Source organism: Stomoxys calcitrans, chromosome 1, assembly GCF_963082655.1.
Source record: "Stomoxys calcitrans chromosome 1, idStoCalc2.1, whole genome shotgun sequence".
In the NCBI taxonomy this organism is placed as follows: domain Eukaryota; kingdom Metazoa; phylum Arthropoda; class Insecta; order Diptera; family Muscidae; genus Stomoxys; species Stomoxys calcitrans.
In genome coordinates, this window is record NC_081552.1 from 222,357,791 (window position 1) to 222,376,162 (window position 18,372).

Sequence of the window (18,372 nt, forward strand, 5' to 3'; positions counted from 1 at the left end):
TAAGGGATCTGAAGCCCATAAAAGCTCCATTTATTACCCGATTTCGCTGAAATTTGAAACAGTGGGTAGTTTTTGGTCTCCCGATATCCGGCAAAAATAGGGTTCAGATCGGACTATATTTAGATATAGCTGTCATATAGACCGATCTCCCGATAAAAGGTCTGAAGCCCATAAAATCTCTATTTTTTAACCGACTTCGCTGCAATTTCTCCCGACATCCGGCAAAAATGTGGTTCGGATCGGACTATATTTACATTTAGCTGCCGTACTGACCGATCTCCCGATAAAGGGTCTGAAGCCCATAAAATCCCAATTTTTTTACCCGATTTCGCTGAAATTTGAAACAGTGAGTAGTTTTACGCCTCCCAATATCCGACTCAAATATGGTTCAGATCCGACCTTCTTTAGATATAGCTATCATATGACCGATATGCCGGTTTAGGGTCTGAAGCTCATAAAGCTTTTTTTAATATCCGATTTTTTTGAAATTTTAAATATAATCTACCGAATTTGGGGCATAAGTTATCCAAATTTTCCCGGATTGTGACGAAAGGGGTTTTATATATATACCCGAGGTGGTGGGTATCAAAAGTTCGGCCCGGCCAAACTAAATGCCTTTTTACATGTTTTTCAATAAAATTTTGCGTAAAAATCATCAACGAATTTTATTCTAAAAATCTTCAATTTATATCCACCATTATAGGATGGGGATATACGAATCTAGTCATTCCGATTGTAACACCTCGAAATATGGATCTAGGAGCCCATATCTTACATATAAAAATCAATTTGTGTTTGTTCGTTTGTTTGTATGTTTGTGTGTTCCTTATAGACTCAGAAACGGCTGAACCGATTTTCTTGAAATTTTCACTGATGGTGCATAATGACCCCGTGGTGAAAATAGGGTACTACATTTTTTTATATCTGAAGGGGGGGCGGACCCTCCCCCTTACCCTAGTTTTCAGAAACGCCAGATCTCGGAGATGGGTGGTGCGATTTAAGCGAAACCTAAAAATAAAAATTTCCTATCCAAATTACGGAAGGGGTACTTAGGGGGGTTGGGGGGTGTCTATGGGGCCACCCCCACAACACCACCCATATAGGACGTATTGCTGACTATTGCACTATGAGGCTCAAATAAGAGGGTTTTTAGAGTAGAACACGAATCCGATATATATTTTGAAGGCCAACTCACTGAGTGGCCGCCCCATCCCCCAAAATACCCCCTAAACCCGACATGTTTGCTGACTATGAAAAAATGGAGCTCAAATGTCAGGTATTTGGGAGTAGACCACGTCTCTGATATCAAAATTAGGGACCAACTAATTAGAGGACGTCCCATCACAATAACAACACCCAAATAGGACGTATTTGCTCACCAAGACAATTTGGGTATTAAAGGGAGCGGATCTCGATATTGATAATTTTTGGGGCCCATAGCCCAAACCGGACATATTTGCTGACTTTTGCAATAAGGAGCTCAAATGAAATTAAAAAACGAATTCGATATCCAATTTTGAGGCCAATGCCAATATGGGGTTCAAATAAATGGTATATAGTTATATGAGAATAGAGCACGTTGCTGATATATTTTCAGGGCTTAGTGTTTGGGGGACCACTCCACTCCCCAAAACACCCCTAAATCGGACACATTTACCAACCATATCAATGTAGGGCTCAAATGAGAGAATTTGGGGGGTAGAGCAAAAATTGAAACCCACTTTCGGGACCAATTTTTTGGCGGTCTACCCCTTTCCCGAAATACCCCACAAACAACAATTTTTTACTGACCATCCCAATATGGGGCTCAAATAAAGATATTTGGGAGTAGAATACGAATTTGATATCCAAATATAGGACCATGTATTTAGGGCATCATACCTTCGCCAAAACACCCCCCAAAGGGTAAACATTTTTCGACCATGCCAATATGTGGCTGGAATGAAAGGTATTTAAGATTAGAAAACGAATTTGATAACCCATTTTGGGGATCTGTGTTTGGGGGACGCCTCATCGTGTAAACTCCCCTAAACCAATGGCAATATAGGGTTTCAATAAATGGTATTTGAAAGAAGAGCACGATGCTGATATGTTTTCAGGCCAAGTGTCTGGGGGACTTCACCACCCGCGGGCTGAAATAAAGTTTTTTAAGAATGGAGTACACTGTACATCCAAACTTTAATTCGTATACCAACAAAGATCATATGGGATTCAGATAAAGGCACTTATATATGTTAAACTATTTGCCAAGCGACATACTATATTCGTAGCATGGTAAAATGCAAATTTTGCCCATGAACATTCCACTAAGGAATAGGGACAAACTTCTCACATATCTATGAGTGCAGTCCAATTCATGTTGAAGCCGAGTCCGAACGGCGTGCCACAGTGCAACATCTCTTTGGAGAGAAGTTTTACAGGGCATAGTACCTCACAGCATTAGGAGGGGAAAACCATCGCTGAAAATTTTTTCTGATGGTCTCGCCAGGATTCGAACCCGGGCGTTCAGCGTCATAGGCGGACATGCTAACCTCTGCACTACGGTGGCCTCCGTAGCATGGTATTTCACTACAAGCTCTTTAATTGTCGAAAATAAATATTCCAAGGAAAATTTTGTGTTCCATATAAAGTAAAAAAAGGCGCAGCGGAGCGGGCCCGGGTCAGCTGGTGGTATATATATTCTTGAACGTCTCGTCATTCTGAGTCGAACTAGCATTGTCCGTCCGTCCGTGTATCGAAATCACGTTAGCGGTCAAAGGCATTAAGCTAGCTGCTTGAAAGTTTGCACAGACAGTTAATATTGATGTAGGTCGTTGGTTATGGCAAATGGACCATATCCGTTTAGATCTGGATATAGCTCCCAAATAAACCGATCTCGCGATTTGACTTTTTGAGCCCTTACACGACGTAATTTTTGTCTGATATGGCTGAAATTTTGCACATGGTGTTCTGTTATGACTCGCAACAACTGCGTCAAGTATGGACCAAATGGGTCCATAATCTGATATAGCTTCCATATAAACCTATCGCCCGATTTGGCATTTTAAGTACTTACAAGCCGCAGTCCTACAAAGCTTTATTTATTACCCGTCCATCTGTCCGTCCGTCCGTCTGTCTGTCGAAAGCACGCTAATCTTCGAAGGAGTGAAGCTAGCCTCTTGAAATTTTGCACAAATACTTCTTATTAGTGTAGGTCAGTTGGGATTGTTAATGGGCTATATCGGTCCAAGTTTTGATTTAGCTGCCATATAAACCTATCTGGGGTCTTGACTTCTTGACCGTCTAGAGTGCGCAATTCCTATCCGATTTAGCTGAAATTTTGCACGACTTGTTTTCTTATGACTTCCAACAACTGTGTTAAGAATAGTTCAAATCGGTATATAGCCTGATATAGCTGTCATATAAACCGATCTGGGGTCTTGACTTCTTGAGCCACTAGAAGGCGCAATTCTGATCCGATTTGGCTGAAATTTTGCATGAGGTGTTTTGTTATGTCTTTCAATAACTGGGCTGAGTATGGTTGAAATCGGTACATAACCAGATATAGCTGTCATATAAACCGATCTGGGGTCTTGACTTCTTGAGCCAGTAGAGGACGCAATTATTATCCGATTTGACTGAAATTTTGCATGAGGTGTTTTGTTATGTCTTTCAACAACTGTGCTGAGTATGGTTGAAATCGGTCCATAACCAGATACAGCTGTCATATAAACCGATCTGGGGTCTTGACTTCTTGAGCCACCAGAAGGCGCAATTCTGATCCGATTTGACTGAAATTTTGCATGAGGTGTTTTATTATGACTTTCAATAACTGTGCTGAGTATGGTTGAAATCGGTCCATAACCAGATATAGCTGTCATATAAACCGATCTGGGGTCTTGACTTCTTGAGCCAGTAGAGGACGCAATTATTATCCGATTTGACTGAAATTTTGCATGAGGTGTTTTGTTATGTCTTTCAACAACTGTGCTGAGTATGGTTGAAATCGGTCCATAACCAGATACAGCTGTCATATAAACCGATCTGGGGTCTTGACTTCTTGAGCCACCAGAAGGCGCAATTCTGATCCGATTTGACTGAAATTTTGCATGAGGTGTTTTATTATGACTTTCAATAACTGTGCTGAGTATGGTTGAAATCGGTTCATAACCAGATATAGCTCTCATATAAACCGATCTGGGGTCTTGACTTCTTGAGCCACTAGAAGGCGCAATTCTGATCCGATTTGACTGAAATTTTGCATGAGGTGTTTTGTTATGTCTTTCAACAACTGTGCTAAGAATAGATAAAATCGGTCCATAACCTGATATAGCCGCCATATAAACCGATCATGGATCTTGACTTTTTGAGCCACTAGATGGCGCAATTATTATACGATTTAGCTGAAATTTTGCACGACGTGTTTTGTTATGACTTCCAACAACTGTGTTAAGAATAGTTCAAATCGGTCCATAACCTGATATAGCTGCCATATAAACCGATCTCCCGATTTGACCCTTTCAAGCCGCGATTTTTATCCGATTTGGCGGAAATTTTGCACATAGCGTTCTGTTATGACTCGCAACATCTGCGCCAAGTATGGTCTAATTCTGTCTATAACCAGATATAGCTCCCATATTGTAGAAGAATTCATGGTGGTGGGTTCCCAAGATTCGGCCTAGCCGAACTTAGCACGCTTCTACTTGTTTTTCTGTTAAGACAAACTTTCAATTGAATCTTTTTCTAAATAGGATGCCCAAAAAGTAATTGCGGATTTTTTAAAAGAAAGTAAATGCATTTTTAATAAAACTTAGAATGAACTTTAATCAAATATACTTTTACACTTTTTTTCTAAAGCAAGCTAAAAGTAACAGCTGATAACTTACAGAAGAAAGAATGCAATTACAGAGTCACAAGCCGTTGAAAAAATTTGTCAACGCCGCTTATATGAAAAATCCGCAATTATTTTTTGGGCAACCCAATACATAGTTAAACAAAATGTTCGCTAAAGACTGAATTTCAATAAAATTTTCTAAGGACAAGACTACATTGGTAATACGTTTATCTAAAGACTAAAATCCGATGAAGGTTTGTCTTCAAAAATTATCTTCTCAATGATATTTTGTAAAAAGTTTTCTCTCATACTTCAACTGCATTGAAATTGGCCTAAACAAAGTTTAAAATTACTGCAATGCTTTTCTCTTGCCTGATACCGTGCTCCTTGTAAAATATTTCGGTTAAACACGTAAATGTCAAGTGGAAATGTCATAAAACATTTCATAGCTAATATTAAATGTTAATTTTGCACATCCAGCACTGGAATGGAAATAACGAACGTACGAACAAAAAAAAATTCTTCGACAACCCAAAGGAGTTCTTAACACACACACACACACACACAAACACAGCCAAGAAAAAGTGTCACCAAAAGTTGTGCCCCTCTTTGAATGCAAGCCATGGCAATTGGATGTAGGGACAGACGGCCAAGAGTTACTGCTTGCCATGCCATATGTTTAAAAAGTCATTTGTTGGAAAAGTCATTTATTATAAAACTTAAAACATGACAGTGGGTAGCTGTAATGGGGTAGTGGTAGTGCTGGTGGTATCACTGCTAGTGCTGATGTTTGTAGGCAAAGAACTAACTGTCCTAGTCAGCTGGGGCCATCACTATTGGATATTGCCTTCTACGAGGTATGACCTTAAGCTTCCCAATGTTGTGTCAGCCAATTTTGTGCACACAACAAGTATGCGTTTCATAGTGCCAAGCAAGACAGAGCGAAAGGACTTACATCAGTGTGCAAGTTGCCAGAAGGTGTCTTTTGAGTTTCTGTTGGAGCTGCCATGCCATGAAACGTTGTTAACACATCCCCAATGCCATCGTAGTCAACTGATAAGGGTTTATAATGCACTGTTGGGGGGGGGAATGTAAAAGAAATTTTACACCATATTTTTGCCAACGAAATGTCTATGGAGGGTATTTTTCCAAGTTTTATTACAGGATATCCAAATTTTATTTCGATAGAAAAATGTGTATAGTCTCCATCTTGATCGCTTCTTCATTCTAAGTCCTTCCGCAAAATTGGGAGGGAGTAAAGATAAAGATGCCCCGACGGAAGACAAAGAGGAGCAGACCAAGGATAATTTCTACGACCGCCTAGAGAGAGAATATGACCGCTGCCCCGCCCATGTTATTAAAATCGTTCTGGGAGATTTTCATGCGAAGATAGGGAAGGAAAACATTTGTGGGTCCAACAGTCGGAAAGTTTAGCCTCCACGAGATAACGTCCAGTAATGGGTTGAGGCTGATAGATTTCGCCCCGCCAGAAAACATGAAAGTTAGCAGCACCAAATTTCAGCATAAAAATATTCACAAAGCCACATGGCTGTCATCCCATTAAAATACGAGACACCAAATTGATCACGTTGTGATAGAAGGAAGGCATTCATTCAGCGTGTTAGATGTACGCTCGATCCGTGGAGCGAATATAGATTCGGATCATTACCTTGTTGCAGCAAAGGTTCCCACCCGTTTGAACATGGCGAGGAAAGTACGATCTGACACTGCACAAAAGCTGGACATTGAAAAGCTGCAAACACAATAAACGGCAGCGGCATACTCCACTCGACTGACTCAACTGTTAGATGAAAGCACTCCTTGTTCCGATGATATAATGAAGCAGTGGCAAACTATTGCCCACTCCATGGAAAATGCCGCGAAATCCGTACTTGGGTACCGGAAGCCTCCTCCCAGAAACCCATGGTACGACCATGGGTGCCGAAATGCTACTGAAGCCAAGAATGCAAGCAACGCACCAGATGAAGGAGAGGTATCGTGAGAAAAGGAGAGAGGAGAAACGTCTATTCCGCAGAAAGACCAAGTAAAAGCGTGCAAAGTTCGGCCGGGCCGAATCTTTTATACCCTCCACCATGGATCGCATTTGTCGGGTTCTTTTCCCGGCATCTCTTCTTAGGCAAAAAAAAGGGTATAAGAAAAAATTTGGTCTGCTATTAGAGCGATATCAAGGTATGGACCGGACCACAATTAAATTATATGTTGGAGACCTGTGTAAAATGTCAGCCAATTCGAATAAGAATTGCGCCCTTTGGAGGCTCAAGAAGTAAAATAGAGAGATCGATTTATATGGGAGCTGTATTGGGCTATAGACCGATTCAAACCATAATAAACACGTACGTTGATGGTCATGAGAAGATCCGTCGTACAAAATTTCAGGCAAATCGAATAATAATTACAACCTCTAGAGGCTCAAGAAGTCAAGATCCCAGATCGGTTTATATGGCAGCTATATCAGGTTATGAACCGATTTGAACCTTATTTGGCACAGTGGTTCAAAGTTTTAATAAAATAAGTCATGCAAAATTTCAGTCAAATCGGATGAGAATTGCGCCCTCTAGAGGCTCAAGAAGTCAAGTCTCCAGATCGGTTTATATGACAGCTATATCAGGTTATGGACCGAGTTGAACCACACTTGGCTCAGTTGTTGGATATCAAAACAAAATACTTCTTACAAAATTTCATTCCAATCGGATAAGAATTGCGCACTCTAGAGGCTCAAGAAGTCAAGACCCATGATTGGTTTATATGGCAGCTATATCAAAACATGGACCGATATGGCCCATTTACAATCCCAACCGACCCACACTAATAAGAAGTATTTGTGCAAAATTTCAAGCGGCTAGCTTACCTCCTTCGGAAGTTAGCGTGCTTTCGACAGACAGACGGACGGACGGACGGACAGACGGACGGACGGACGGACAGACGGACGGACATGGCTAGATCGACATAAAATGTCGCGACGATCAAGAATTTATACACTTTATGGACGAATATTTCGAGTAGTTACAAACAGAATGACGACATTAGTATACCCCCCCATCCTATGGTGGAGGGTATAAAAGGGAAATGGAAAGACGTGAGTATGAGCGAATTAAGATGTAGAGGAGTCAGAATGAAGTCCGGAAATTCTAGCAAAGAATTAAACATCAAACCGATGGCTTTGGTGCAGGCACATCCTCCTGCACCAACAAAGAAGGAAATCTGGTAACTGACACAGATAAAATGCTGAGGATATGGAAGGAACATTTTTTCCCAACTGCTAGTGTCCGATGTTAGCGGCGAAGAGGATACCGCGGAACCAATCCCTGATGATGGTAGAAAATGTACCTTCTACTCCAAGTAGGAGTGACCCGACTAAAGAACAACAAGGCAGCAGGAGCCGACGGGTTACCCGCTGAACTATTTAAGACCGGAGGCGATATGATGACAAGGCATATGCATATGGCACACTAAGCACAAGAGAACACATGCTACTCGCCTATGCCGACGACATTGACATCATATGTCGGTCACCAGATGTAGTAACTGCAGCCTTTGAAAGAATCGAAAGAGAGTCAGTAAATAGGGGTCGGGCAGTGAATGGAGGTAAGATGAAATGGATGGTTTCAACTCCAAAAAAGCCTTGCACAACCGAGCAGATAAAAAAACTGGAGAAAGTTGGGAACCACAAATATGAGATAGTCAGCAAGGTTATCTACCTCGTCCCCGCCGTAACCGAAACGAAGGACACCAGTTTTGAGATTAAGCAAAGAATAATACTGGCAAACCGATGCTACTTTGGACTAGCGAAGCAGTTTAGAAACAAGGCCACCTCTCGACAGACTAAGATTACACTATACAAGACACTGATACTACCCGTGCTGTTATATGGTTGTGAAGCATGGGTACTTGTGAAAGCATATGAAGCAGTGCTTGGAGTGTTTGAGAGAAAGATTCTTCGTAAAATATATGGACCAGTTTGCGTTAGTGGAGAATATAGGCGACGTATGAACTAAGAGCTGAATGACGACGATAGTTATATGCATCAAAATACAACGGCTGCGTTGGTTAGGTCATGTTGTCAGAATGGATGAAGAAGCTCCAGCAAAGAAGTCTTTTGAAGGCAAACACGGTGGTACACTCAAACCGGGAAGACCAAAAGCCCGATGCAAAGATCAAGCGGTGGAAGACACCTCGAAACTTGGTGTCAGAGATTTTAGAATGAGCGTAGAAGATCGAGGCGCTTGTAACGCTATTCTACGTTCGGCTAGTGGAACAAATATTCTGTCATAGCCAATTAAAGTAAAGTAAAGATAAGAACTAAGTACCACGTATCCCAAAAAGAACGATTTCAATATCTGCAAATGCAAATATGGCCATGAACATTCCATTAAGGAACACGAACAAACTTCTCACATATCAATGAGTGCTGTCCGATTCAGGTTTAACCTCAATGATAAGAGCCCTCCTTTTTATAGCCGAGTCCGAACGGCGTGCCGCAGTGAGACACCTGTTTGTGGAGAAGTTTTTATATGGCTGCCATACCAAATGTTGACAGCAGTAGGAGGGGATAACCACCGCTGTAAATTTTTTTCTGATGGTCTCGCCATGATTCGAACCCAGACGTTGAGCGTAATAAGCGGACATGCTAACCTCTGCGCTACAGTGGCCTCCAATATCTGGCAAAGCCCAATACTAAGGAGTGATCTCGAACAGAAGAGTCACATTCAGGAGCGTACCCAGAAGGCTCGCAGATATTGGGCACTATGCAGACGATGTGATGTGTTTTGTTATTCTCAGCATTGATGATAAGTTTGTGTCCGAATAGTGGAAAATAAGTCTTTCTGCTCTCTTACTGTGCCAGGGAGAGTTAGGTGACTTACTGAGCCCTGTTTGATAACAAAAGCGTGCTCTACAATGTGCTCCATAGTCGTTGGGGATGTAGAGCACCTTAATCAATTTAACAAAACTGTGGATGAAGAATCAGAATCGTATCAGAAATTGCGATCCACCATGCCAGTCAAAATGTTTTGATAGTCAGTTGCCTCGACTCACTGAAGCGGCTATTTGGGCTATTGTGATTAAATTTCGCACCAAATTTGCCTTGTTGGACATTAAACCAACAACACTTAGAGTGTGAATTGAGGAAAATATAGCACCAAGTTTACATTGTTGAACATTAAGCCACCAAAACGCTTACGTAGAGTGCAAACTAAAGAAAATATCGCTGCTGTATCGGCCAGTGTTAATGATGACCATCAATTATCGATACATCGACGTTCGCAGCAATTGGGCCTCTGTTACTCAACAAGGTGGAACATTTTGCGGAAGGATTACGGTGTGAATGATTTCAAAATACAGCTGGTGCAAGAATGGAAGCTGAAAGACCTATGAATGGGCTCTTGGACAGTTGGCCAAAGATCCACTTTGTATACCCTACATCACTACTGTGGTACAGGGTATTATAGCTTAGTGCATTTGTTTGTAACACCTAAAAGGAAGAGAGATAGACCCATTGATAAGCATACCGATCGACTCAGAATCACATTCTGATTTATCTATGTTCGTCTGTCTGTCCGTCCGTCTGTCTGTCCGTCCGTCTGTCTGTCCATGTTAATTTGTGTACAATTCATCCGATCGTCTTCAAATTTGGTACAAGCATGTTTTTTGACCAAGAGACGAGGCCTATTGAAATTGGAAAAAATCGGTTCAGATCTGGATATAGCTCCCATATATATGTTCGTCTGATTTTCAGTAATAATGCAATTAAATGGTCATGTGTAAATCGATTCTCTCGAAATTTGGCAGGAAGGATTTTTTACGACTCTCGACATTACTAGTGAATTTCTTGGAAATCGGTTCAGATTTAGATATAGCTTTCATGTATATATTTATCGCCCGATTTTCACTCCTAGAGCCACTGCAAGCACATGTATTGACCAATCTTGCCAAAATATTGCACAACACTTTCCTCGACGACTACTGCAATATACATGGAGTGTGGTCAAAATCGATTCAGATTTAGATATAGCTCCCATAAATATGTTCGTCCGATTTTGAGAAATATTGCAAAAAAGTGCTCATTTGTTAACCGATTCTGTTGAAATTTGGCAGGAAGGATTTCCTTATGACTCTCAATATAACTGGTGAAGTTCATAGAAATCGGCCCAGATTTAGATATAGCTGTTATATATAAATATATCGGCCGATTTTAACTTCTCGAGTCACCGCAAGCGTATTTATTGACCCATCTTGCCAAAATATTGCACAACACTTTCCTCGACGACTACCGCAATTTACATGGAGTGTGGTCAAAATCGGTTCAGATTTAGATATAGTTCCCATATATATGTTCGTCCGATTTGCAGTAATATTGCAATAAAATGGTCTTTTGTTAACCGATTCTCTTGAAATTTGGCAGGAAGGATTTTTTTACGACTCTCGACATTACTAGTGAATTTCCTGGAAATCGGTTCAGATTTAGATATAGCTTTCATGTATATATATCGCCCGATTTTCAGCTCATTTATTGACCAATCTAACCAAAGCTCATTTATTGACCAATCTAACCAAAATATTGCACAACACTTTCCTCGACGACTACCGCAATTTACATGGAGTGTGGTCAAAATCGGTTCAGATTTAGATATAGTTCCCATATATATGTTCGTCCGATTTGCAGTAATATTGCAATAAAATGGTCTTTTGTTAACCGATTCTCTTGAAATTTGGCAGGAAGTATTTTTTTGCGACTTTCGATATTATTAGTGAATTTCCTGGAAATCGGTTCAGATTTGGATATAGCTCTCATACATATATCGCCCGATTTTCACTCCTGGAGCCACTGCAAGCATATTTATTGACCAATCTAGCCGAAATATTGCACAACACTTTCCCCGACGACTTCCACAATATACATAGAGAGTGGTCAAAATCTGTTCAGATTTAGATATAGCTCCCATATATATGTTCGTCCGATTTTGAGAAATACTGCAATAACGTGCTCATTTGTTAACCGATTCTGTCGAAATTTTGCAGGAGGGATTTTCTCTTGACTCTCAATATTAGTGGTGAATGTCATAGAAATCGGTTCAGATTTAGATATAGCTCTCATATATATATATCGCCCGATTTTCACTCCTAGAACCACTGCAAGCGCATTTATTGACCAATCCCCCCATAATTTTGTACAACGCTTTCCTCGACGACTTCCACAATGTCTATAACGTTTGCTCGAAATCGGTTCAGATTTAGATATAGCTCTCATATATATGTTCGTCCGATTTTGAGAAATACTGCAATAACGTACTCATTTGTTAACCGATTCTGTTGAAATTTAGCAGGAAGGATTTTCTTATGACTCTCAATATAACTGGTGAATTTCATAGAAATCGGCCCAGATTTAGATATAGCTGTCATATATATATATCGGCCGATTTTAACTTCTCGAGTCACCGCAAGCGTATTTATTGACCAATCCCCCCATAATTTTGTACAACGCTTTCCTCGACGACTTCCACAATGTCTATAACGTTTGCTCGAAATCGGTTCAGATTTAGATATAGCTCTCATATATATGTTCGTCCGATTTTGAGAAATACTGCAATAACGTGCTCATTTGTTAACCGATTCTGTTGAAATTTAGCAGGAAGGAGTTTCTTATGACTCTCAATATAACTGGTGAATTTCATAGAAATCGGCCCAGATTTAGATATAGCTGTCATATATATATCGGCCGATTTTAACTTCTCGAGTCACCGCAAGCGTATTTATTGACGCATCTTGCCAAAATTTTGCAAAACGCTTTTCTCGACGACTACCACAGTACCTGAGGAGTTTGCTCGAAATCGGTTCAGATTTGCTCGAAATCGGTTCAGAAGTTTGCTGAGAAGTTTGCTCGAAATCGGTTCAGAATTAGATATAGCTCCCATATATATGTTCGTCAGATTTTGGGTAATTTGCCATAATTTTGTCATTTGTTAACCGTAGTTTTTACAGTTTGAACATATTTGCTCACCGAGGTCCATCAAAATTGGTTCAAAATTTGATATAGGTATCACATTGTATTTTTAGAGTAGGGGTAGGGTATTATACAGTCGGCATCGGCCGAATTTTGCACTTTCTTACTGGAAAACTTTTTCTTAAAAAAAATTTATCAAATTTTTTTTTCTATAAAAATTTGCCCAAATTGTATTTCTATATAAAATTTAGCAAAAAAAAAATGTTTCTATAGAATTTTTTAAAATTGTTTACATTCCTTGTGCAAAGCCCTTAATTCAAAGAAATATTTATTTTCTCTGCAGAACTTGCCTGTGGCCTTAACTCCTTGCTGGTAATTAAAATGCACTTACTTTATGAAATTTTTATACAATTAGTACGACTTTGTTTAACTTGGTATTTGTATTTGTAGTCATAGTTTTTCTTTTGACACTGCATTTTGTAATTAATTTATAGCCATTTGTTATTCTTGTATTTTTGCAGAAGATAATTCGTCCTTCTACTGCTGCTGCTGCTGCATGCAGCTGAAGCCCACAAATCCCAAGACTACTACTACTACTACATTAGAAGGCAAACCCTAAAGAAAATCCATTAAAAATTCCAACAAATGGTAAGTAAATGTTACAAGTGGTGCTCTTTTGTCTAGAAATTAAGATTCAAAACCATTGCACTCTAAATTGTCAGTTATCCTTTTGCCAGCATGAAGGCATGGCCCTAAGAGAAAAAAAAAAACAGGACAAAAATCCATCCCACAAAGTGTTGGCAACAATGGGCGTTACAAATAAAACGAGTCATTGCAATTGTCTCCGTTACTCTTAACGATGACGAGAGTGATGAGGACAAGAAACGAAACGAAACCAAGGCAGGCAGGCTATGGCAATGGCGATGGCGATGGCTATGAGAATGTCTCTCACTTGGGCTTTATGCAAATGTCCCCTTTACTGTCATTACTTTTATGGCTTTGCCAACGAAATGCTTCGGCCGGAAACGGAAACATTTAAACACAGTACTCTGGCTATGTGCTCACTCACACACACACATACCTATGCTCACTTACACACCATAAAGCGGCAATAGAAAGCAAGACATAGCTTCTCGCTGTCATCGACAAAGCCGTTTTGAAATTGTCCAAGGGATAGACATCATCATCAACAAAAACCCCGAATTAATGACTGAATAGAAGAGTATGGTCAAAGCAATAGCACAGCTTTGGCAAAATAGGTAGTGGAATTTTTGTAATGACTACAAAAATTGGCATAAATATTCAGTGGTCTTTGGAGAAAAACTTCAAATTTATGAATGAAATTATGTTGCAGTGAATGGGGGGCAATAACCCAAACGGTTTGATGGCAAATGGCCAAAAATCAAATTTTTGTTGCATGAATATGAAGTCCATTTTTGGAGCTGGTTCTCCGTGGAGGCCACAGTGTCGTAGAGGTTAGCATGTCCACCGAACGCCCTGGTTTAAACCCCGGCGTGAATATCACAACAACCGTCAGAGGTGGGTGTCCCCTTACTAATGCTGGCAACATTTGTGAAGTATCCTGCCATGTTAAATATTCTCTACCAAATGGTGTCGCTATGCGGCACGCTGTTCGGACTCGCACTCATTGATATGAGAGAAGTATTCCCTGTTCCTTTATGGAATGTTCATAGGAAATTTAGTCAGTTAGTCTCTGTGGAGTAAGGATCCGAACGAGCTATGCATAAGGGCCGAAAGAGTCTTGCATATGACATATGACTGGGCTAGACACAGAGGTCTCTATGTTATCCCAGAGAAGACTGAAATATGTCTGTTCACGAGGAAGACGAATTTGGGCCAATTTAACGCACCACGGTTCCTCAAAAAGACGATTTCCATATCTGACATGGTCAAATGATTAGGTGTGATCTTGGACAGGAAACTGAATTGGAAGTGTCACATTCAGGATCGTACTGGGAAGGCTCACAGATGTTGGGCTTTATGTAGATGGGCCTTAGGCTCGAAATGGGGATCGTACTGGGAAGGCTCACAGATGTTGGGCTTTATGTAGATGGGTCGTATGCTCGAAATGGGGCCTGAATCCTAGGATAGTCTACTGGCTCTACAGGAGCATGATTAGACCGATACTAAGTTACGCCTCAGTAGTTTGGTGGACTGCTGTGGAAAAAAGTGCAACATAAGGACCATGCAACAGGTTCAGAGAACATTTTGCTTGAGCCTTTAGAACGCGTAATTACTCCCCAATTTGGCTAACATTTTGCACTTAAAGTTTTGGTATTGGTTTGAACAGCCGCTCCAAGTATATTCCCAATAGGTGTATAACCTGTTATAGCTCCTGTATAAACCGATTCCCTGTTTTGATTTCTTGAGCCCCTTGATGCCTCAATGTTTATCCGATTTGGCTGAAATTCAGCACAGAGACTGCTGTTATGACTTCCAACATATGTCCCAAGTATGATCCGAATCGGTATATAAACTGATATTGCCCTCATAGAAGCCGATCTCCGGATTTGGCTTCTTGGGCCCCTAAAAGCCTCAGTTTTCATCCAATTTGGCTGAAGTTCAGTACATGAAGTACTCATGCCCTTCAACACTCACTCGAAATCCCAACTGAAGTTTGGTACATGAAGTGCTCATGCCCTTCAACACTCACTCCAAATCCCAACCAGAAAGGTTCATAAATATAAAGGGCAATTTGTTTTTACCTTATAGGAAAGTTTTTCAAAAAACATGGCAGCTATATCCAAATCTGGACCGATCTGGTCCAAATTGACGAATTAAGACCATTGTTACCCGTGCTGTGTGGCATGTGGCACTGTCTTGTTGAAACCACATGTCAGGCAAGTCAAGCTCTTGCATTTTGGGCAAAAAAAAAAGTTGGATATCATGTTACGGTAGCGCTCACCATTTACAATTACATTACGATTCGCATCAACTTTGAAGAAGTACGGTCCAATGATGCCACCAACCCATAAACCGCACTAAACTCTGCCTTTTCTGGATGCATTGGTACCTCTGACCTGTTTAAACCATTCACAGTTACGTTTCGATTCGCATCATCTTTGAAGAAGTATGGTCCAATGATGTCACCAACCCATAAACCGCACTAAACTCTGCCTTTTCTGGATGCATTGGTACCTCTGACCTGTTTAAACCATTCACAGTTACGTTTCGATTCGCATCAACTTTGAAGAAGTACGGTCCAATGATGCCACCAACCCATAAACCGCACTAAACTCTGCCTTTTCTGGATGCATTGGTACCTCTGACCTGTTTAAACCATTCACAGTTACGTTTCCATTCGCATCATCTTTGAAGAAGTATGGTCGAATGATGTCACCAACCCATAAACCGCACTAAACTCTGCCTTTTCTGGATGCATTGGTACCTCTGACCTGTTTAAACCATTCACAGTTACGTTTCGATTCGCATCATCTTTGAAGAAGTACGGTCCAATGATGCCACCAACCCATAAACCGCACCTAACTGTGACTTTTTCTGGATGCGTTGGTAGCTCTGAGCTGTTTAAACCAGTGTTGCCAAAAAGATAATAGCTAAAAATCACCCTTCATATAGACACCAGATAAACGGATTGCCCGATTTTACTCCTTAATTTCTGCCCCATTTGGCTAAAATTTGGTACGTGAAGTACACTTTTGTCCTTATGTAGGTTTATAATAGATATAAACCCATCAAAAACCTTGACCCTGATATGACTTCTTGGGACCATAGAAGCTTTAGTCAAGACCCCATTTGAATATTTCAAAATTGAAGTTGAAATACAAAGTGAATTAACAGGGATACACTTTTACCAGAATCCATGGTGATGGGTACCCAAGTTTAGGCCCGATCGAACTTAACACGCTTTTACTTGTTTTTTTTTTTTATACCCTCCACCATAGGATGGGGGTATACTAATTTCGTCATTCTGTGTGTAACTACTCGAAATATTCGTCTGAGACCCCATAAAGTATACATATTCTTGATCGTCGTGACATTTTATGTCGATCTAGCCATGTCTGTCCGTCCGTCTGTCTTCCCGTCCGTCCGTCTGTCCGTCCGTCTGTCGGTCTGTCCGTCCGTCCGTCTGTCTGTCTGTCGAAAGCACGCTTACTTCCGAAGGAGTAAAGCTAGCCGCTTGAAATTTTGCACAAGTACTTCTTATTAGTGTAAGTCGGTTGGGATTGTAAATGGGCCATATCGGTCCATGTTTTGATATAGCTGCCATATAAACCGATCTTGGGTCTTGACTTCTTCAGCCTCTAGAGGGCGCAATTCTTATCCGATCGGAATGAAATTTTGCACGACGTGTTTTGTTATGACATCCAACAACTGTGCCAAGTATGATTTAAATCGGTTCATAACCTGATATAGCTGCCATATAAACCGATCTTGGGTCTTGACTTCTTGAGCCTCTAGAGGGCGGAATTCTTATCCGATTGGAATGAAATTTTGCACCACGTGTTTTGTTATGATATCCAATAACTGTGCTAAGTATGATTTAAATCGGTTCATAACCTGATATAGCTGCCATATAAACCGATCTTGGGTCTTGACTTCTTGAGCCTCTAGAGGGCGGAATTCTTATCCGATTGGAATGAAATTTTGCACCACGTGTTTTGTTATGATATCCAACAACTGTGCCAAGTATGATTTAAATCGGTTCATAACCTGATATAGCTGCCATATAAACCGATCTTGGGTCTTGACTTCTTGAGCCTCTAGAGGGCGCAATTCTTATCCGATTTGGCTGAAATTTTGCATGACTTATTTTATTATTACTTTCAACAACTGTCTCAAATAAGGTTCAAATCGGTTCATAACCTGATATAGCTGCCATATAACCCGATCTGGGATCTTGACTTCTTGAGCCTCTAGAGGTCGTAATTACTATCTGATTTGCCTGAAATTTTGTACGACGGATCCTCGCATGACCATCAACATACGTATTTATTATGGTCTGAATCGGTCTATATCCCGATACAGCTCCCATATAAATCGATCTGTCTTTTTTACTTTTTGAGCCCCCAAAGGGCGCAATTCTTATTCGAATTGGCTGACATTTTACACAGGTCTCCAACATATAATTTAATTGTGGTCCGTACCGGACCATATCTTGATATCGCTCTAATAGCAGAGCCAATCTTTTCTTCCATCCTTTTTTTGCCTTGCTTTTGTGGAGGGTATATAAGATTCGACCCGGCCGAACTTAGCACGGTTTTACTTGTTTTTTGTTAATCCATATGCTCTTTAATTGCCCCCTAGTGTAAGAGTAGTCTATGCAAATGTCTATGCAGAAATATGCATTTTCAACATTCATTTATTCATTGCCGTTAGGAAACCTTAAACACTCTTTCAAGGAAATTAGAGCGCGAAACAAGGGCTGTCAATAGTTTGACGGCAATTGCGACCATTAAAAGGATTGCGCCAACGGTTGCTCGGGCAATTTTAACGATTTTCTAAGCGAAGAGGGCCACTAAAAAGGGTTTTAAAAATACGGCTAAGTAACATTAGGCGGAAATATAATCGCAATCAAAATGCTGGCAAACAGTTCAAGTTTATTTCACGTTTAGTTTGA

At 40.5% G+C, this 18,372-nt stretch overlaps 1 protein-coding gene and 1 long non-coding RNA gene across 3 annotated transcripts in view; both read left to right on the forward strand.

Moving 5' to 3' along the window:
• Positions 1-13,323, forward strand: part of LOC131998166 (uncharacterized) — a 265,958-nt gene extending 252,635 nt beyond the window's left edge. For both annotated transcript variants that reach the window (XR_009398635.1, XR_009398631.1), the window contains exon 4: positions 13,295-13,323. This is a non-coding gene — a long non-coding RNA (uncharacterized LOC131998166). The remainder of the gene's footprint in view (positions 1-13,294) is intronic.
• Positions 13,320-18,372, forward strand: part of LOC106093246 (glucose transporter type 1) — a 308,325-nt gene continuing 303,272 nt past the window's right edge. The window contains exon 1 of the mRNA XM_059368524.1: positions 13,320-13,421. The gene's annotated coding sequence lies outside the window, so the exon portion shown is untranslated. The remainder of the gene's footprint in view (positions 13,422-18,372) is intronic.